At 44.0% G+C, this 23,218-nt stretch overlaps 1 long non-coding RNA gene across 1 annotated transcript in view; it reads right to left on the bottom strand.

The window, feature by feature from the left end:
* Positions 1 to 8,874: 8,874 nt before the first annotated feature.
* The window catches only part of LOC144930766 (uncharacterized), a 29,805-nt gene continuing 15,461 nt past the window's right edge, over positions 8,875 to 23,218 (bottom strand). Inside the window, exon 5 of the long non-coding RNA XR_013636125.1 lies at positions 8,875 to 9,468. This is a non-coding gene — a long non-coding RNA (uncharacterized LOC144930766). The remainder of the gene's footprint in view (positions 9,469 to 23,218) is intronic.

Raw genomic sequence — 23,218 nt, 5'->3', positions numbered from 1 at the left:
CAACTACACACCACACCACAGAAACACTAACCCAGGAACCAATCCTTGTAACAAACCTCGTTGCCTACTCTGTCACCATATCTACTCTAGTGACACCATCAGAAGACCCAACCACATCAGCAACACCATCAGGTACTCATTCGCCTGCACATCTACCAATGTGAGTGCCATCATGTGCCAGCAATGTCCCTCTGCCATGTACATTGGCCAAACCGGACAGTCTCTATGTAAAAGAATAAACGGACACAAATCAGACATCAGGAATGGTAACATACAAAAGCCAGTAGGAGAACACTTCTGTCATAAATATAAAGGGAAGGGTAACCATCTTTCTGTATACAGTGCTATAAAATCCCTCCTGGCCAGAGGCAACATCCTGTTACCTGTAAAGGGTTAAGAAGCTCAGCTAACCTGGCTGGCACCTGACCCAAAGGACCAATAAGGGGACAAGATACTTTCAAATCTTGGTGGGGGAAGGCTTTTGTTTTGTGCTCTTTGTTTACGTGTTAGTTGTCTCTTGGGACTGAGAGAGGTCAGACAGAAATCCATCTTCTCCAACCCATCCTAATCCAAGTCTCCAATATTGCAACCAGTATAGGTAAGCCAGGCAAGACGGATTAGTTTATTTTTTGTTTTATGTGAATTTTCCCTGTGTTAAGAGGGAGGTTTATTCCTGTTTTCTGTAACTTTGAGGTTTTGCCCAGAGGGGGATCCTCTGTGTTTTGAATCTGAATACCCTGTAAAGTATTTTCCATCCTGATTTTACAGAGGTGATTCTTTTACCTTTCTTTTTTTTTTTTTTTAAATAAAATCCTTCTTTTAAGAACCTGACTGATTTTTCCATTGTTCCAAGATCCAGCGGTTTGGCTCTTTGATGATTTTGTAACCAATTGGTTCGGATATTATTCTCAAGCCTCCCATGGAAAGGGGGTGTGTAGGACTTGGGGGGATTTTCTGGGGGGAAGACGTCTCCAAATGGTCTCTTTCCCTGTTCTTTGTTTAAAACGCTTGGTGGTGGCAGCATACTGTTTAAGGAGAAGGCGAAGTTTGTATCTTGGGGAAGTTTTTAACCTAAGCTGGTAAGAATAAGCTTAGGATGTCTTTCATGCGGGTCCCCACATCTGTGCCCTAAAGTTCAGAGTGGGGAAGGAACTCTGACAACTTCAATCTTCCTGGACATTCTATAACAGATTTAAAAGTAGCTATATCTGAACAAAAAAAACTTCAGAAACAGACTTCAAGGAGAAACTGCAGAACTAAAATTCATTTGCAAATTTAATACTATTAATTTGGGCTTGAAAAGGGACAGGAAGAGGCTGGCTCACTATAAAAGCAACTTTCCCTCTCCTGGAATTGACACCTCCTTATCAATTATTGGGAGTGGACTACATCCACCCTGATTGAATTGGCCCTGTCAACACTGGTTCTCCACTTGCGAGGTAACTCCCTTCTCTTCATGTGTCAGTATAATAATACCTGCATCTGTAATTTTCACTCCATGCATCTAAAGAAGTGGGTTTTTTACCCACGAAAGCTTATGCCCAAATAAATCTGTTAGTCTTTAAGGTGCCACCGGACTTCTTGTTGTATTTCTAGTCAATGGGAACCATCAAGATTCTAAACTATCATCAGTGGCCCACACTTTGCATAATTACAATAGGACCTCAGAATTATACTTTATATTTCTAGCTTCAGATACAAGAATGATACCTACATACAAATAGGATGAACACAGTAGATTATAAACTTTGTAACGATACCTGTGGTGGTCTACGCCCCCTCTCATCACAGAAACAGGGGATAGAGGAAAGAAGCTCACTGCCTACTATTCCTCTCCCCAGCTTTCCAGACAACCGGGTCAGGATCGAAAGTCCAAAATGCAGGTGATGGCCCCTAGGATTGGGGCAGCGTGGCCTAGTGGCCAGAGTTCAATAGAGCCACCCTTGGGACGCAGGACAGTGCAGCCTAGCAGCCGGAGTTCAACAGAGCAATCCTTGTGATGCAGAGCAGCATGGCCTAGTGGCCAGAGTTCAACAGAGCTGCCCTTGGGACGCAGGGCAGCGTGGCCTAGTGGCCAAAGACCAGTGGGGGGGGGTACCCACCAAGGGGTGTGGCGGTCCCAGTATGGGGCCCCAACCCAGGGCCCTAACAGTGGTGGAGCAATTTGCCACTTACTCAGCGGGGAGTCCTACTGAAACATGCTGATTCCCACTCCATCACCCTCCCTGAGTCACTTCCTATCAGTATCTGCGTTGAGGTCTCCCATAAGGCTTTGGATTCTCCATGATCCATTAGGCCAGTCGCCTTCTGTGGCTCCTCCAGTTGCCAGAGTTCAAGCAGGCCCAGGGAGGCTCTGGTTCCTGGTGCAGACAGGGGTTGTGGCTGGTCCTCCACAGGAGCTTCGCAGACAAGTCTTTCCCCTGCAGCCTCCAGCCCAGAATGAGCTGGGCTTCCTCCCTTTATACTGCTAGAACATCTGGAGCATGCCCAGTCTCGCCTGGGAGACGGGACTTCCGCTGTCAATAATATGGGCTTAAGCCTGTCTGGGCTAGTGCGGAGTAAGCAGACCCCGTCACAATACCTTACAAGAGATCTTTTGCATAAAGCATATTCTAGTTACATTATATTCACACTCATTAGCATATTTCCATAAAACATATGGAGTGCAACGTCACATACGTTGCTCATGGGTAAGAAAAATCCCCACCGCTGAGCAATGCAGTTGAACTGACCTAATATCTGACGTAGACAGCACTATATCAACAGGAGAATTCTCCTGTTGACCTAGTTACTGCCTCTCAGGGAGGTGGAGTACCTATGCCCATGGGAGACTCTCTCCCATCAGTATAGATAGTGTCTTCACTGAAGTGCTACAGTCATGCCACTGCAGCATTTTAAGCATAAACAAGCCTTAATCCACCAAATGGACATCCAGGAAAATCAATCCAAATTAATTAAAGGTGTGAATTAGAAGTGGATTTGTTAAACTGCATTAAATCCCTGTGTGAACACTCTCATTCAGAAAGGCCACTTTAACACAGGGATTAAATGTGATTAACTAATCCACTTCAAATTCACATCTTTAGTTAATTTGGATCAATTTTCCTTTATCACCCTGTGTCGACAAGACCCAAGACTCAATATTAAATTAGTGATCAAGCAGATTTACTCAATGCGTTCATCACTCACCCTCCTGACACTAGCTGATATGCCCTGTCCCAGCATGCCTGATTTCTCATGTAAAACACAGAATGGATTCTTTGGAGAATCTGTTTCTATAGCAGGTATTCCAAATTCCTGGCCAAGAATAAGGCCAGTGTGCTTATAGGATATTATAGCAATTGGTCGGGGCATATGGATGCTTACACAGTCTAAGTCTTTGTGGCTTGTTGCTAAGATGTTCAAAATTTCATCTTTCAGTTCCGTCAGTAACTTAATCTTGGTAAGCACAAATATTCACTCACATTTTTAAAAATAAAGTAAAAAATGGATCCTTTGGAATGAGCACTAAAAGCAATACAATCAGCAAGTTCAGCTAAGAAAGCCCACTGTCTGATACCTATATTCTTTGAAATAGGAATGACAATGCATCTTGCAAATCATAGTATAACATTACCAACTTTCCATCACATTACAAAATTTCTGTTAGATTGAGTTGGGATTTTATTACATTAGTGTTTGTTTTTTGATAATATGATACATAGCAGAGCCCCTCTCTCACTACTCTAGGGAACATGTGCAGTAGGAAGATACTGAGAGCCAGGCATGCCATTTCTAGCACATCAAGCTCATTTTTAACTGAATTCAGGAGCCCAAGAGGATTGCATACAGTAAACCTCACATCATACCAACATCAGTCATTCAACCCTATGAGATCGAAAGTCAATCATTTTTCCTGTATATTTTCTTTTCCATTTGAGATGTCTGCAGACCATCAGATCTTTTCAGTTTCATTCATTTTTATAGATTTGGTTTTCATTTTGGATACATCTGCACTAGAATACTTGAACTTTAGGTAATTACACCAGTGGCATAGCACTAGAAATAATAGTACACCTAATCCAGGGGCTTGGACACCCAGTTATAGAATAAAGCATTTTGAGTGCCCAAGTTCACCTGGACCTAAGTTTCCTCTTCTTCCCAAACGCCCACACATCACCACCTTCTGGCCCACTGCCAGAAAGCTCATAGGAAAGCATTTCCTGAGACCTGCTAACAACTGAGATAGCAGATTTCTGCCAAAGGAGTTGATTGCTGGGAAAACAGAGAGCATATGAGCTCTATAGTGCATGTGGCACAACTTGTACAAATAAGTGGCTTCCAGGAAATGCGGCACATGTGTGGTAAGCTGCACAAAGTAGACTAGTCAGGCTACCTCCACACTGTAGGAGTATTTGCATTGTTGAGCTACTGAACCAGTGATACCATCTATGCTAGCACTGTACCAGTGGAGAATGGCACAGTGCAGGCATGGCCAAACTGCAGCTCATGAGCTGTATGAGTCTCTTTTACAGCTGAAGTGCAGCTCTTAGAGCCCCTCACTGTCTCCCATTCTCCACCTGCCAGACTGGGGATGGGGGGTGAGAGCTTGACACTTCTGCCTTATGGTGGAGTGGTGCGGCTAGGACCTTCTGCCCTGTGGGGCGGGGGAGGGGGGTGTCAGGGCTTGAGCCCCACAGGGAGGCATTGGGGCAGAAGCCCTGTGCCATGGCAGGCACCACCCTGGGGCTTGCGGCTTTTGAACTTCTGAAGATTATCATATGCACCTCGGAGGGTCAGTAAGTTTGGCCACCCCTGGCATAGCACCTAGTCTTCCTCAACAGAAGTCCAATCCAGGTAGAAGTTGGAGTGTCATTGTACCATGGGAAGCCTTTTTAGGTGTAGAGGTTACACATATTACAGACATGTTAGGTTGTTAATATACCAAATTTTTCCAGAGCAGTCAAGGCTTACGAATTAGTATAAGGCCCAGCTAATATATATAGCTAAATTTAGTATCAGATCATGGGGAAAACATATCTCATGGTTTTGAGTCTTAGGGGAACAGTCAGCCTGCTTGATTGATGAGGCTGGCTTCTGTATTTCCTTCCTCATTTTCTGAAAGGTATTCTTGTCTCTGCAGTCCAGTAGTTAAAAACTTTTGAATTAACAGGCAAGAAAATAGACATGTTCTGCTTACTAATGGTTATCGGTAATATTTTGTTTTAAGTGTCAGGAAATTGCACTGAAACACAAATAGTAAAATGTATGGTGCTGAGCATTTATATAATCACATGCTCTGTTTTCTGGTAGCTGCTATATATAATTTTCACCATGCAAAAAGAATGGTACACACACAGTATTTGAGTCTTTGCAATTGGCCCCATTCAGCGAAATATAAGTTGGGCTTCTGCCAAAGACCGTAAGCAGCTATGATGAAAATAGATGCTTTGTTACAGGAGCTACATAAAATGGGGTCTGATTCTGCCCCGTAGAGATTGTTTTCCACACAATGAAATCAACTTTATCACACATCAGAAGGCATAGGGTAAGATTCACCAAAACATACGTTACCACAAAATACCAGTGGCCTGCTGTACAGACTGAAGCAAGCACTAGCTAATAGATTATACATTACCGGCATACATGTCACAAGGACTTACCTTAGTAGTTACAAATCCACTGGAAATGAAGCATCTGCCAATTACTTTGAAATTCCACCTGTATATACTGTAGCATTTCAAACACAGGATTCAAGGAACGGATGAGCCAAGCAGGACAAGCAGGTGAGGGGAGCGGAAAGCCTTTCTTTGTTTAGCTCCCCACTTTCCCACTTCCTTGCAGAGTGCTCTTGCCACAATAGTTTATTTATGTTCCCTGGCTGCAATCAAGCTAACTGCTAATTAAGCCCTTTGTAACCTTATTCTGAACTAATTAGGGTTTTCTGAACTTGCCTGTATATCAGCTACTTTTTCACTAACTCAAGAGAGCATCCCTTCCTTCACTGGCCATATGCCCAGGTCTTAATATCCCATTGCTGCCATGCTCAGCAGTAATGCTGCTCTTTTGTCTCTGACATACAGAGGATGAATCTCTTGAGACTCAAAAAATGCAAAATATCCCTCCGTTGGGCTTTCAGTTTATTGTGCCATTAGGTTTGCTTGTCAGAGGTTGCCCTTAAACTTTTCTGCACCTCTATACAGATCACCCTGAACTCTCACCGAAAGGGAAATTCCAACACTTTATACAACAGGTGGGGCTTCATGCCTGTCGGGTTCTATTAAAATCTGTCTAGTCTCCTAATTTACTGTAGTCACCAAGCAGCAAAAGAGAAGTCTGGGATTTACTGTGATTTTCCCAGATGAAAAGTGGAGGCTAAGTAATCCTGCAACTGTCTCATGAGTGGTGAGAACTCCAAGACCTGTAACGCACTCAGGAGAGTTCATTAGAACCACAGAAGTTAAGAAAAGAAAAACATGTATTAGTGAAGCTCATATAATCCATCTCCCTGCCAATATGAAGAGTTCTCCACAGTTTTTTTCTTGTGATTTTTCTACTCTTGTTGAGTGACTCAGCAATGATGCTTCAACTCCTTCTCTTGAAAGTTCATCCCACCATCTCTCCCACTTAGGGTATGTCTACACTACGAAATTAGGTCGAATTTATAGAAGTCGGTTTTTTTGAAATCGGTTTTATATATTCGAGTGTGTGTGTCCCCACAGAAAATGCTCTAAGTGCATTAAGTGCATTAACTCGGCGGAGCGCTTCCACAGTACCGAGGCAAGCGTCGACTTCCGGAGCGTTGCACTGTGGGTAGCTATCCCACAGTTCCCGCAGTCTCCGCTGCCCATTGGAATTCTGGGTTGATATCCCAATGCCTGATGGGGCTAAAACATTGTCGCGGGTGGTTCTGGGTACATACCGTCAGGACCCCGTTCCCACCCTCCCTCCCCCCGTGAAAGCAAGGGCAGACAATCATTTCGCGCCTTTTTTGTCTGCTGCCAGCCAAAGATGTAAAGGATAGATGGAGTGGGTCAGAACAAGAAATAGACCAGATTTGTTTTGTACTCATTTTCCTCCTCCCCTGTCTAGATCACACTGCAGTCAGTCACAGAGAAGGCGCAGCGAGGTTAATCTAGCCATGTATCAATCAGAGGCCAGGCTAACCTCCTTGTTCCAATAACAACGATAACTTTGGTGCACCATTTCTTATTGGAACCCTCCGTGCAGTCCTGCCTGAAATACTCCTTGATGTACAGGCACACCTTTTGTTGATTTTAGCTCCCTGAAGCCAACCCTGTAAGCCGTGTCGTCAGTCGCCCCTCCCTCCGTCAGAGCAACGGCAGACAATCGTTCCGCGCCTTTTTTCTGTGCGGACGCCATACCAAGGCAAGCATGGAGGCCGCTGAGCTCATTTTGGCAATTAGGAGCACATCAACCACCACACGCATTATCCAGCAGTATATGCAGCACCAGAACATGGCAACGCGATACCGGGCGAGGAGGCGACGTCAGCGCGGTCCCGTGAGTGATCAGGACATGGACACAGATTTCTCTGAAAGCATGGGCCCTGCCAATGCATGCATCATGGTGCTAATGGGGCAGGTTCATGCTGTGGAACGCCGATTCTGGGCTCGGGAAACAAGCACAGACTGGTGGGACCGCATAGTGTTGCAGGTCTGGGACGATTCCCAGAGGCTGCGAAACTTTCGCATGCATAAGGGCACTTTCATGGAACTTTGTGACTTGCTTTCCCCTGCCCTGAAGCGCATGAATACCAGGATGAGAGCAGCCCTCACAGTTGAGAAGCGAGTGGCGATAGCCCTGTGGAAGCTTGCAACGCCAGACAGCTACCGGTCAGTTGGGAATCAATTTGGAGTGGGCAAATCTACTGTGGGGGCTGCTGTGATGCAAGTAGCTCACGCAATCAAAGATCTGCTGATATCAAGGGTAGTGACCCTGGGAAATGTGCAGGTCATAGTGGATGGCTTTGCTGCAATGGGATTCCCTAACTGTGGTGGGGCTATAGACGGAACCCATATCCCTATCTTGGCACCGGAGCACCAAGCCGGCGAGTACATAAACCGCAAGGGGTACTTTTCGATAGTGCTGCAAGCTCTGGTGGATCACAAGGGACGTTTCACCAACATCAACGTGGGATGGCCGGGAAAGGTGCATGACGCTCGCATCTTCAGGAACTCTGGTCTGTTTCAAAAGCTGCAGGAAGGGACTTTCTTCCCAGACCAGAAAATAACTGTTGGGGATGTTGAAATGCCTATATGTATCCTTGGGGACCCAGCCTACCCCTTAATGCCATGGCTCATGAAGCCGTACACAGGCAGCCTGGACAGTGGTCAGGAGCTGTTCAACTACAGGCTGAGCAAGTGCAGAATGGTGGTAGAATGTGCATTTGGACGTTTAAAGGCGCGCTGGCGCAGTTTACTGACTCGCTTAGACCTCAGCGAAACCAATATTCCCACTGTTATTACTGCTTGCTGTGTGCTCCACAATATCTGTGAGAGTAAGGGGGAGAGGTTTATGGCGGGGTGGGAGGTTGAGGCAAATCGCCTAGCTGCTGGTTACGCGCAGCCAGACACCAGGGCGGTTAGAAGAGCACAGGAGGGCGCGGTACGCATCAGAGAAGCTTTGAAAACCAGTTTCATGACTGGCCAGGCTACAGTGTGAAAGTTCTGTTTGTTTCTCCTTGATGAAACCCCCCGCCCCTTGGTTCACTCTACTTCCCTGTAAGCTAACCACCCTCCCCTCCTCCCTTTAATCACCGCTTGCAGAGGCAATAAAGTCATTGCTGCTTCACAGTCATGCATTCGTTATTCATTCATCACACAAATAGGGAGATGACTACCAAAGTATCCCAGGAGGGGTGGTGGAGGAGGGAAGGAAAATGCCACACAGCACTTTAAGCACAGCACTTCAAAAGTTTACAACTTTAAAATTTATTGAATGACAGCCTTCTTTTTTTTGGGCAATCCTCTGTTGTGGAGTGGCTGGTTGGCCAGAGGCCCCCCCACCGCGTTCTTGGGCGTCTGGGTGTGGAGGCTATGGAACTTGGGGAGGAGGGCGGTTGGTTACAGAGGGGCAGCAGTGGCAGTCTGTGCTCCAGCTGCCTTTGCTGCAGCTCAACCATACACTGGAGCATTCTGGTTTGGTCCTGCAGCAGCCTCAGCATTGAATCCTGCCTCCTCTCATCATGCTGCTGCCACATTTGAGCTTCAGCCCTGTCTTCAGCCCGCCACTTACTCTCTTCAGCCCGCCACTTACTCTCTTCAGCCCTCCACCTCTCCTCCCGGTCATTTTGTGCTTTCCTGCACTCTGACATTATTTGCCTCCACGCATTCGTCTGTGCTCTGTCAGTGTGGGAGGACAGCATGAGCTCGGAGAACATTTCATCGCGAGTGCGTTTTTTTTTCTTTCTAAGCTTCACTAGCCTCTGGGAAGGAGAAGATCCTGTGATCATTGAAACACATGCAGCTGGTGGAGAAAAAAAAAGGGACAGCGGTATTTAAAAAGACACATTTTATAAAACAGTGGCTACACTCTTTCAGGGTAAACCTTGCTGTTAACATTACATACATAGCACATGTGCTTTCGTTACAAGGTCGCATTTTGCCTCCTCCCACCGCGTGACTACCCCCTCAACCTTCCCCCCTCCCTGTGGCTAACAGCGGGGAACATTTCTGTTCAGCCACAGGCAAACAGCCCAGCAGGAATGGGCTATACTGAGTGTCCCTGAAGAAAAGCACCCTATTTCAACCAGGTGACCATGAATTATATCTCACTCTCCTGAGGATAACACAGAGAGAGAAAGAACGGATTTTGGTTGAATGCCAGCAAACATACACTGCAATGCTTTGTTCTACAGTGATTCCCGAGTATGTGTTACTGGCCTGGAGTGATAAAGTGTCCTACCATGAAGACAAAATAAGGCTGCCCTCCCCAGAAACCTTTTGCAAAGGCTTTAGGACTACATCTAGGAGAACCGCAAATGCCAGGGCAAAGTAATCCTTTCACATGCTTGCTTTTAAACCATGTATAGCATTTTAAAAGGTACACTCACCAGAGGTCCCTTCTCCGCCTGCTGGGTCCAGGAGGCAGCCTTGGGTGGGTTCGGGGGGTACTGGCTCCAGGTCTAGGGTGAGAAACAGTTCCTGGCTGTCGGGAAAACCGGTTTCTCCGCTTGCTTGCTGTGAGCTATCTACAACCTCCTCCTCATCATCATCTTCTTCGTCCCCAAAACCTGCTTCCGTATTGCCTCCATCTCCATTGAAGGAGTCAAACAACACGGCTGGGGTAGTGGTGGCTGAACCCCCTAAAATGGCATGCAGCTCATCATAGAAGCGGCATGTTTGGGGCTCTGACCCAGAGCGGCTATTCGCCTCTCTCGTTTTCTGGTAGGCTTGCCTCAGCTCCTTCAGTTTCACGCGGCACTGCTTCGGGTCCCTGTTATGGCCTCTGTCCTTCATGCCCTGGGAGATTTTCACAAAGGTTTTGGCATTTCGAAAACTGGAACGGAGTTCTGATAGCACGGATTCCTCTCCCCAAACAGCGATCAGATCCCGTACCTCCCGTTCGGTCCATGCTGGAGCTCTTTTGCGATTCTGGGACTCCATCATGGTCACCTGTGCTGATGAGCTCTGCATGGTCACCTGCAGCTTGCCACGCTGGCCAAACAGGAAATGAGATTCAAAAGTTCGCGGTTCTTTTCCTGTCTACCTGGCCAGTGCATCTGAGTTGAGAGTGCTGTCCAGAGCGGTCAGAATGGAGCACTCTGGGATAGCTCCCGGAGGCCAATACCATCGAATTGTGTCCACAGTACCCCAAATTCGAGCTGGGAACGTCGATTTAAGCGCTAATCCACTTGTCAGGGGTGGAGTAAGGAAATCGATTTTAAGAGCCCTTTAAGTCGAAATAAAGGGCTTCACTGTGTGGACGGGTGCAGGTTTAAATCAATTTAACGTTGCTAAATTCGACCTAAAGTCCTAGTGTAGACCAGGGCTTAGAGAATTTAAACCCGCCTTTTAATTTCCACTTGTGAGTCCTAAGGATGTCCTGTAACACATTTTTAACAATCCCTTTACAATGATGTTAGCAATAATTCCTGGTGACATGTCAAAACTGAAGTGACCACAATACATTGAACATTCCCTTAGAGATAGTTTAAATTTAAAAGAGAATCAATTTGTAAGACTAAATACTATTGAGTATGTCCTGATAATATCGGTATCCAATTAGCAAACAGATGTTCCCATTTTTATCATTCAAATCTTGCTATATAGCAGCATAATTTTTTTCAGATCTATGAAAAAATGCACAAAGTAAGAGTCACAGAAGGGGAATAAATATATGGTGAAGATTAAATCAATAGCGTTATGTGGGTAGAGCAGAAATTTCTTTCCAATCTTCAGAGCAGATTTCCTTTGCAATAGGACGTCACGGCAAACGTCTATGGAATTAGAACTCCTGACTCTGGGAATCAGAAAAACATGAAGGGTCCATGTACACTGCACACGAAGCCCAGGCTCTGACTCCAATTTGAGCCCAAGCCCCACTTCCATCCCACACAGACCAGTCTGACTCAAGTCAGCAAGTCCTCTGGATCCAGGTCCTAGGACACTGAGAGGAGGGTGAGTCAGAGTCTGAGTCCCACTATGACTTGGGCCCAAGCCCTAACATAGCTCAAGCCACAGATCAGAGTCAGAAGATCTGCATAGCGAGTATGGATGCATTCACATGGCTGTGAGACCTGGGTTCAGCAATTGTAAACTCAGGTTTACCATTCAGTGTGGGCACATTTTAAACACCAAGTCCACAAGCCCAGGTCCCATAGAGCAGGTTTTACAATGCTGTGTAGACATATCCTAAGGGGTGGATTTTTAAATCAACCTTTTCAGTCTACTGTACCCCTTTCAGGAGTCTGATGTGTCTTGTGTACCCTCAAGTTTCACCCCACTTAAAAACGACTTGCTTACAAAATCAGACATAAAAATACAAGTATCACAGCACACTATTACTGAAAAAAATGGTTTACTCTCTCATTTTTACAATATAATTATAAAATAAATCAATTGGAATATAAATATTGTACTTACATTTTAGTGTATTGTATATAGATCAGTATAAACAAGCCATTGTCTGTATGAAATTTTAGTTTGTACTGACTTTACTAGTAGTAGATTTTTATGTAGCCTGTTGTTTGTAGAACTAAGCAAATATCTAGATGAGTTGATGTGCCCCCTGGAAGACCTCTGAGTAAACTCCAAGGTATGCATACCCCTGATTGAGAACCACAGGCATAGAGAGCAGTGAGTCATCTAACAACCAGTGAAAGTTAATGTGAGTTGGGCACATTAGCACCATGTGTGACTTTGAAAATCTTCCCTTAATCCCAGATTTTTGGATTTAAAAAAAAATTTCATTTCCAGTGGGAACAAATGATGAGAATGCTTCCCAAGCTCTGAAGTACCATCGCATAAAGAAAGACAGCTCTAACAAATAACCTTACCATGTATACATCCATTCAAGGATGTGTGTACATTATATACGTTTATACTCACAAAGGTTTTTCTCCCCCCGCCCACCTAAAGCAACTTCATTCCACTGTTTAAATGATTTGCACACAGACATGATACAAGTTGCATTCATTAAATGTTTACACAGAATTATATGCTCAATAAAAGAAATCGGTTTCATTCAGAATCCACTACTATATCCTCTATGTTACAATTCTGGTTTGAGAAAAAGAGATACACGTTGCAGCCCAAATCCTCCACTGGCATAAATCAGAATAGCTCCACTGAAATCACTGAACTATATTAAAAGTCTCATTACAAAACTCAGAGAACCAAATAGAATGTCTAAAGAAAGCAAGTTACATCCAGTGGTGAGCTGGAGCCAGTTTGCACTGGTTCACTAGAACCGGTTGTTAAATTTAAAAGCCCTTTTAGAACCGGTTATTCCACGAAGGATATGAGGCCCCACCCCTAGCCCCAGCTCACCTCTGCTCCGCCTCCGCCGCCTCCTCTGAATGTGCTGCCCCACCCTGCTTCTCCGCCCCCGCCCCCCACAAATCAGCTGTTCGCGCAGGAAGCCGAGGCGGGCTGAGAAGCAGGCCACAGCTTCCCGCTCAGGCCCAGGGAGGCGGAGGTGAGCTGGGGTGGGGAGAGGGGGAGAGGAGGGCCACCCGCGCCGCAGCAGGTAACCTGGGGGGCACGAAGGAGAACCGCTCCCCGCCCCAGCTCACCTCCACCACCCTCGGCCTGAGCGGAAAGCCGCTGCCTGCTTCTCAGCCCTCCCCGGCTTCCTGCCAAACAGCTGATTCGCGGGAAGCTGGGGGAAGGGGCAGAGAAGCAGAGTGGGGCAGTGCGTTCAGCAGAGGAGGCAGAGTGGAGGTGAGGTGTTCTGGGGCTGGGCACGGGGTGCTCTCCACCCACCAAATTTTCCCCGTGGGTACTCCAGCCCCAGAACACCCAGGGAGTCGGCACCTAAGGTGCCACTTGTGATGTGATCAGTGGGGGAGCAGCTGCTCCACCTGTTCCCCCCCCAGCTACGCTCCCCTGCCCCTAGGAGCCAGAGGGACCTGCCAGATGTTTCCTGGGAGCTGCCCCAGGTAAGCACCTCCAAGGCTCCCCACCTTGCCCCCCGGCAGGTGCTTCTGGCTCTTAGTGGTGGGCACCCACTATGGTGGCCCACGAGATCCTCCTGCCTGGTTCTGGGGGCAGTCAGGGGACAGGGGTGGATGGGGCAGGGGTCATGGGGGGGAGGGCATCAAGGAACGGGGGGGGGGGTTGGATGGGGCAGGAGTCCCGGAGGGCGGGGGTGGGCAACGACCCCCTCGTGGGTGAGGAGGGAACCCGTTGTTAAGATTTTGGCAGCTCATCACTGGTTACATCCATTCAGTTCAGGATTGATTTACATGAACCATACTTTTGCCTTTCCCTGCAAACAGAGATTTCTCTTTAGTACTGATTCAGTGCACGATAGGATCTCCAAGGGCTTTAGAAACAAATTAACCCTCACAACAGTCCCTCATAGCACAGTGTGTAAAAATTAGAGCTGATCTAAAATATTTGAAAATGTAGAATTCTAACAAAGAGGTTTGGTAGAAAAAATTCTTCTTAATTTTTTTTATCAGATATTATAATTATCATCACCACCACCACCACAATTTGATGGTACTTTTCATTTGAGGTTCTCATAGTGCTTTGCGAAGGTTTCAAATATCAGGTGCAGAGAATGAAGAACAGGGACTTTCTCAAGGCCACACAGCAAGTCAGTGAGGACAGAATACAAGAGTCCTTCCTGACTGCCTGTTGCTTGTTTTAGCTATTGGATACATTATCTCCCAAACAGTGAACAGAATGGTAGAAATGGCAACAACAGACTCTGCACCACTCCACTTTGATCAACTTTTAAAAATTAATTGGGCCTAAGGCTAAGAGGTGCTTAGAGTTAAGAGAATAGCTTTTCACATGTGAAGGTCTGTGTTTAAAAATGCCATACTTCGGTAATCCCAGTCAATGCATTTGTGGCTGCCTGCCCACGTTATAAAATCACCACACAGATGGTTCTGTTCAGCAGAGGCCCAGCACAGGAACAGCAGTAGTGCTCTAAGACAGGATTGAGTGGCATTACGGGTGTTTGAATATAGGAACTTGGACAGAGTGTGTCCAGAGCCAGTGCTACTGGATCCTGTTGTGATAACTGGGCCTACAAGTTTACACTGATTATAAGATCAACTGTGAAAGGTTAGGGTACATCTACACTGCAATAAAAGACCTGTGGCATAGCGCAGATGACCTGGGTCATCTGACTTGGGCTCTCAGGGCTTGGGCTACAGGGCTATAACATTGCAATGTTCATGCAGGAGCCCAGGCTTCGAGATCCCAAACTCCCGCCTCAATCCAAATGTCTACGCTGCCCAGCTGGCCTGGGCTCTAAAACTCAGTGCTGCAGTTTTTTTAATCGCCCTGTAGACATACCCTTACTGTAAGTTCCTAAGATGTCACAATAACCTAGAACAACAAGTGCTGATGTGAAAAGGTATGAAAGGGAGACAAAGGCCTACTGATAAAATTCAAGGACAAGTGTTAAGATATTTGGTAAACCAGAAAATGTGGGACTGGAAATTAATGAACCAAAACTGAAGTGTCAGATTGCAGGCTGAAGTTTCTGTATACCTAACCTTGTTTAATGTTGGAGAGTGACTGGGTTATGTTAACACCTTTGGCCCATGTATTCCACCTAAAGTAATACAACTGCCCTCATCTCAGTGACTGCTAAAATTTGTGAAGGTGGGATTGTTACAAGTACCTAGGGTGATTTAGGAGCACTAGTCCTGTTGATTTTCAATGGGATTTGTGTTCCTAAATTTTATATTCATGCTCCCTTGGATGGCTTTTATTTCCCACCATGCCAGATTATTTGGCTCAGCAGTGTTCAAGAATTTGAAACGTGTGATATACATTAATATCGTATCATATATATTTGAGCTGTCCTTCTAGCAAAATTACAGATTATGTCATCTATAAAGTAGGTGTTTATTTGACTTGACAGCACAGTTAAACTTTGAAAGCTCAGTGATCAGTATGAATACTTCAAACAAAACTTAGAAAACTTGCTTTCAGAAAGACCTATACCCAGCCTCTGATTTTGCACATGCACAAGCATTTGCAGAACCACATAGCAGTGTACATGAAACTACATTTGACAGTGTGAAAACAGCCAGCAACAAAAGTGAATACAAAATTACTTGATACTTTTTGAAGAACTGGTCTTACATCCCAAGTTCTTGTTAAAATTCAAAAGTCAAGTAACAATCTCGTGTTTTGAGGAAGTTTGAGAGGAGTGAAAACCTACTATAAAGTGTCCAGAATTCTGAGAGCCTGAACAAATTCAGGATGCTCATTCAGCAAGCTCATTTCTCACTTTTCTCCTTTCCCTTCCCCCATTCTTTCCTTGCCCCCACCTCTCCACACACGTCTTGTCTTTCACTTGCTTACAAAATGCCACATACTGTCATCCAAAAGCAGAAGACTACAGTATACAGTACCGTGCATTTACATCATTCCATTATCTTCATACCTGCTGCCCCCATCCATTAGATTTCTTTACTGATTTTGCAACAGAGCAAAAGCTTTTTCCAAAGATTGAAGTCATCGCAGCAAGTGATGTTTCAGATTCTGAGTAGACTATTGCTGAAGCTTTAATATTAATACTGTCTGGGTTTCTAACAATGGTGCTGCGGGTAGCCCAGGCAATCAATTTAAGTGATCACTTAAAAGAATGCTTTATTTTTAATTATTTTTTCATGTGAATTCATATGCTCGGGTGAAGATTAATCCTTTTAAAATCAAACAAGTTTCTCTCAATTTTGAAGCCAGTTTTGTGACACACAACCCTGTCCAGTCAAATCTCCAGGAACTTAGTTCCCTCTCTTTCCTCTTTCTTCCCAGGGGCTCCATAAACGGTGCGGCATTTTGTTTCTGCTGGAAAATGAATGCTGAATATTATAGCCAACTAAAAGAAAATGTTTCAATAAATAAATGATCCCCAACACCACCACATACTGGCTTCCCAAAACATTATGCATACTTAGAAGATTTGCCATTGGGCAGCAGAAATGAGACACCGCTGGTCTGGTAATTGTTGTTTCTAAAAGTCTCCAGGATCTGATTATTGTCACTAAAAGTATCACCATATTTTACTAAACTGAATTAGTGAGCCATTCTTGCTGGAAGCAGCAAAGTGCTAATAGCTTGTTGTTATGATACTCACTTCACTAGATGCCTGAGCTCAGATGGACAATAACTAGCTGTGACGAAATGCAAAGACACTACACAATGCGGCATACTGTGCTTTGCAAGATCCATATTATACCTATTACAATTTGCCTAGCCGTTACTATTTCTTAGAAGGAAGCCAGATTTTTAATAAAAAAATTTAAAAAATTAAATTTGACAAAATTTTCATTGAATCTAAAATGTTAATACTGGTAGCCACGAGGCAACCAATGATGCTACAAGCAATTTTAAAGTGTGTGTGTATATATATATATATACACACACACACAAAAGCAGAGTTTATTGAAATACACAGGACAACAATGCCTTCGAGAGCACTCTGCAGAATGATCGTACCGACGTTGAGGCAAATGAGAGCCAAACATGCATCTATTTGGCAAGCATGTGCAGCACCACAAGGTACTTTTAAACGTGTCATGAAGCATCCCAGTTGGCGTCTCCAGGCTATACTACAGAGACATGTGGAAAATTTCACAGCATTAGCAGAAAATACCACTTCCCCTGGTTCACAAGAGCAAAACATTCTTCAGTCTCTCCAGAAATTGTATTTGTAATATAAATAAATAAATAAATAAAATCAACTTCTGTACTCCTCCCTGGCGAGGAGAGTAGCACTAAAATCGACCTTGCTGGGTCGAATTTGGGCTAGTGCAGATGCAATTCGATGGTATTGGCCTCCGGGAGCTATTCCAGAGTGCTCCAATGTAACCGCTCTGGACAGCACTTTCAACTCTGATGCACTAGCCAGGTACACAGGAAAAGCCCTGGGAACTTTTGAATTTTATTTCCTGTTTGATCAGCGTGGCGAACTCAGCAGCACAGGTGACCATGCAGTTCCCCCAGCATCGCAAACGAGCTCCAGAATGGACCGAACAGGGGACACTGGATCTGATTGCTGTGTGGGGAGAAGAATCTGTGCAGGCCAAACACTGATCAAAAAGAAGAAATGCTAATATATATGCCAAAATTGCACAGGGCATGGTGGAGAGAGGCTACAACAGGGACACACAGCAGTGCCGCATGAAAGTCAAGGAGCTCAGGCAAGCCTACCAAAAGACAAAGGAGGCAAACGGTTGCTCCGGGTCAGAGCCCCATACATGCCACTTCTATGATCAGCTGCACAAGGGGGGAGTCTCACGCAACATGGAGGAGGATTTTGTGGAAGAGGAGGAGGAGGAGAACGCACAGCAGGCAAGCGGTGAATCGTTCTCCCCGGTAGCCAGGACCTTTTCATCACCCTGGAGCCAATACCCTCTGAAGGCGGAGAAGGCAGCTCTGGTGAGTGCACATTTGTAACTACAGTACAGGGTTTAAAAGCAATAGTGTTTAATGTTTGATTTGCCCTGAAGAATTGGGATGCATTCACAACTAGTGCAGCTACTGGAAAAGTCTGTTAACGTGTCTGGAGATGGAACAGGAATCCTCCAGGGACATCTCTATGAAGCTCTCCTGGAGGTATTCTGAAAGCCTTTTCAGAAGATTTCTCGGGAGGGCTGCCTTATTTCGTCCTCCACGGTAGGACGCGTTAGGAGTTCTGCATAGGGATGAATTTCACCAATATTTAATCGGGGCAGTACAGGACTGTCATTTATCTCTGTATTTGCTTGTGAAAATGTTTTCACCCTGTAAAAAACCCCCCACCCTTTCTTTATTTAAGAGCCCTTTAGGTCGACGGAACAGGGTTGGTTGTGTAAATGCATTCATTATAAAATCGACCTAACGCAGCTAAATTCAACCTAACACCATAGTGTAGACCAGGGCTCAGTATAGGGCTTACATGGTGCAGGCCCTTCATACAGAGTGAATCTCGCTGTATGTCAGCACTAATTCCTCTCTACTGCATATAGGCAACGTTCCTGCTATTGACAAGGCAGCTATTCCTGCTGTTTGTTTATTATTATTTGGCAAGGAATATGTAAGGGGGTGGGCGAGGCCCCGCTGCTGGAGGCCTCAGCATCCTGCCACACCCCATCCCAGAGAAGAGCAGAAGAGAAGTCCTCCAAGCGGCCTAGAGTGGCTGCAGGGGATGCAGCCAATCAGAGGGACGGCAAGAGCAGGAGGGGCGAAAAGAGATTAGTGGAAAATGAAACAAAGCAAAAAAGATACCCAGAACCTTTAGAGCAATGCTGATGTATAGTTTGTTGCCCTATCTATTTGATCATGGTATAACATAGAGTATAGTGAAAGGCAGAATAGAAAAGGAGAATCATATGAAGGGGAAAAGGTTAAACTATTTTACATGTGACTTTACTTATCATTAAAATCCCTAATAATTTTTATTATATTTAAGAGGCATTTGAGATGAAAATTTCTCTGAACAAATTGCTTAGTCATTGATCCTCTCTTCTCACATCTGGGGCTATTCCATTAAAGGACTGAAGGTTTATTAAAGTGATTGGAACACACAGTCTGTACAGCAGAATCAAACTGCCTTTATTAAATATGATCCATTCTGGGTTTGAACCGGAGGCCTTTAAAATAGAATAGAAGATAAATTAGTGTGTTGTTCCAGCCAATTCTGACAAGTTTCTTTGATTTCAAGTTTGCTTTAGTCATTGGAATTTCAGTGGCTCCGGCTTTTGATGGCATGTTAAAAAGAAGAGTGAGTCGCATCCAATTCTTGAGTAAATTGACATGGAGGGACCATCATTTTATTGGTAATCGGGGTCGTCTTCTACAACTATGGGCCCACAGATGGACCATGTAAGTACTATATTTTGCCACCAGTGTCTTAGCACCATCACTGAAGCATATAGCTCAGGCATCCTGTAACGGGGTAGTCACCCACCTCTCTCAAGGGCATGTGCCTGTAGTCTCTCAGTTGGTAGTGCTGTAATGGGGTGGCACCTGCCTCTTGCGAGCGCTTGTTGAATGCATGGCTGCAATCATTCAGTTCATGGAATGGGGTGGCACCCACCTCTTGTGATTAACAAGATTAACAACTCTTTTCCACCAAGCTTAGCTGAAGTGGCAAAGAGACTCTAAATTCCTGTAACAATCCATTCTTATTATGGGCAGCCAAAGAACAAAATAGGATTTTCTCTTACTCTTCTACAGTAAATGACTTATGGAATTCACTGCCATAGGATATAATTCAGGCTAATGAGTAAGAGTTCCCTTCCTCCATAACTTTCCTTTCATTTATACGATTAAGATTAGCATCTGCAGTTACACTGGCTCATATAAAGTTATGAGAGCTCTCAGTCCTTATGCTACAGGGCATAAATTGATCACTGGTATCAGAAAGACACATACCTGTACTATTATGCAATGAAGGGTAAGTGCATTATGGGGATTTATATCTTCATTTGAAACATCTGCTGTTAATCAATGTCCTAGGCAGGACACCAGACTAGATTATTGGGTCTCTCCTGATACAGAAAATACTATATGCCATCAAAGATCCCAAAAGGCTCTCTCATGCCAAATAGGACCTTCTTGTTTCAAAATTCCAGTAACTTAATTCAACAGCTTCAGCTTCCTTTGCTCCCTTTCTGCTACCCCCCCCCCCAAATTTGTCAATCAAAAGGCAAAAGCTAATCATCAGAACAATGACTCCCCTCTTTCCCCCCCCCCCCCACGCATCTATTAACTATGATCTTCTCAGATGCAGAGATCAAAAACCTAACCTCAGCAACCTGTTCAGACTCTTTCATCCCCTCCCCACCTCATTCCAGTCACCAGGGTGGTATTCTTTTTTGCTTCAAAGGTAAAAAAAAAAACTTTTATAATGGAGTTTATTTAATGGGTCTTGCTTTAAGTAAGCAAGTTTTTAATCTATCGTATACATTTCTGTAATGTGGGTTTGATGTTAATGGGTTGTAAAGTGGGTAATAATTTTCTTACTGACCTCTTCAATCAGATTAGATCATATTATTGACCATGCTGTTTGTTTTATAACCACAATCATATTGTGGAAGAACATCTCTTGCAACTTGCACATTTGTAAGTGCCCATTAAGGCAAAGGATGACAGGTCTGCATGTTTGGCACTTTTTAATATTTCTTTTTCCCTTGTTGGCTGTTTTCCCATCTGCATTTTAAAGATATCCCTTTTCATCCTTCTGGGTTCTTATGGGGAGCAATTTTTTGTTTGTTTGTTCTTTCTTTTAAAGAGAGATATCTGGACTACAAAAGTAAGAATCAAGTCCAAATTTTGCCAGCTGACCCTATTTAAAGCAACACCTAGATTGAGTTACATTTGAGATGCCAGGAATTTTGAGAAACTCCTTTGTTGAGCCCATCTTAATTCAGCTTGGGCATAGTTTCCCATTTAAAATACATATTAGCTTTGGAGGCTATTTCATAATCAATCATCATCTGTTTCCCTCAGTGAGCTGCAGGATTATCTAGATCAAAAGTTCCTTTAAAGATCTTGTACGCCTCCGTCACCTGTGCATAAGTGTATGTTGAGACAAGAGGAAAGATGATCTGGTGATGAGGCATGGGACTGGGACTTGGGAGCTCTGGGCTCAATTTCCAGGCTCTACCAACAAGCCTCCTGTGTAACCTTGGGTAAATCACGTCATCTCTCCGTGCTTCAGTTCCTCTTCTGTAAAATGGGGATAGAATACTTTTTTCCCCACCCTTTGTCTTCTCTATTTAGATTTTAAGCTCTTCGGTGGAGGGCCTGTGTTCAAATAGTGCCTTGCATAACAGGGTTCTCATCCTGTAGGAGCTACTATAATACAAATAATAAACAATCATCCCCAGTGTTCCCACAAGGATTTTAATGTCACTACACATGGGGATCCTGACTAAACCAGGGGCAGTATTTGTTTATTCCTATTACTTGCGTGCAGGAGAACATCATACCATGTTTTCCATTTCCTTTAAGTACATCTTGCTAGACCTACAAATTGTGTTTCAGGACTGCAATTCAACTGCTGTAAGGGGTGGGAGATGCAAAAGGTAAATGCTAGAACTCAGAACTGTATCAACCAGACATTTCTCATTTCTAGCTATTATTTATAGTAAGCAACCAGGCTAATAGTCTACGAAGAAGCTCTCCGACAGCCCAGTGAATGTCCAGCCATTCTTCCGCTTCCTCAAAATTACCTCCCTGGTTTTGCTCAAAGAGGTGAAGGAAAACTTCTGCTGGTAGTCACTTACATACTGAGACTATTTTAGTACAAATAAAGTCTTATACCTTTACAGCCTTTTCCACTGCAAGTGAAAGAGATCGCTATGCTAGGAGTGATATTTTCAAAAGTGCCTAAATAACTTAGGAACCCAAAACCCTTATCCAAAAGTGACAGACTCCTATGTGTCACATTCTCCTTTAACTTTTAGAGAGACTACAGCCTGGTCTACGCCAAGATTTATAACTCAGGGATGTGAAAAGTTAACTCCTCCCCCCCGAAAGACATAATTAAGCCGACCTCAGTCTCAGTGTAGAAAATCCCTTTGTCACTGCAGTAAGTGTCTACACTTTAGATGTTGTTGCTGTAGCACTTGTAGTGAAGATACACCCTTAGGCTCCAAAGTCACTTAAGGACTTTTGAAAATTTTACCTTAGAGCTAGTCTGTGAGTTTGTGCAAAAGCCCAGTATGGGTGATCTACACCAGACTTTATTTAGCTTAACACTTATTTGGGGTTAGGACAACAGGAGTAGAGCTGAGCAAATAACTGATTTTTCAGTGCAGTGGCTGAACTGAAAAATCTGAACATAAAAAGTTCATTTCAAACCAAAACTGAAGATGTTTGTTTTTTTCTCACCACAATAGAAAATGGAAAAAATAATAATAATTTTGGGTCAAATGAAACATTTTATTCAACCTGAAATGATTTATATATATATATATATATATTTGTGTTTAATTTTGTTTTCAGGGAGGAAGAGGCAGTTACCCCTTTAAGTTTTTTTGTTTGTTTTTTTTTAAAGAAATATGCCTAAATCTAGAAACCAAATATTGTTTGAAAATAAAGTCAAAACATTTCATATTGAAAACGCTGAACTGAATCATTTCAGCTTTTTCACATTTTTTCCCTAATTTTTTATTGGCTGAGGCTATGCACCAAATTCTACGTGAATTCACAAATAATTTTGGTTACCCCAAAACTGCATTTTTTGATGAATCTACTGTTCAGCCAAACAATTTTGCCCACCTGTAAATGGGAGTTTGTTTGACTGAGAACTGAATAAACTAAGAACATCAGAATTAAACCCAAAACCAACTGCTACTTCTGTTTTCTCTTAATAAGATTGGAGTGCAGCTTCGTGAAATACAAATATGGAACAAAATATAAACAAAAGGTAAGGAGCTAAAGAGAGGATGTGACTTCTTCACCCTTACATGTTATCAGTGGGATTTTCCCTCTTTGGTCTATTTGGGACATGGTAATGGATCAGGGGCTTTATAAGTATTACTTTTGGCATGTATTATCTCCATTTAAAATAAACAATCTTGAATGAAGTGGAC

The sequence above is a fragment of the Lepidochelys kempii genome, chromosome 7 (assembly GCF_965140285.1).
Source record: "Lepidochelys kempii isolate rLepKem1 chromosome 7, rLepKem1.hap1, whole genome shotgun sequence".
NCBI classification, from domain to species: Eukaryota; Metazoa; Chordata; order Testudines; family Cheloniidae; genus Lepidochelys; species Lepidochelys kempii.
This window is presented reverse-complemented; position numbering and strand designations above follow the sequence as displayed.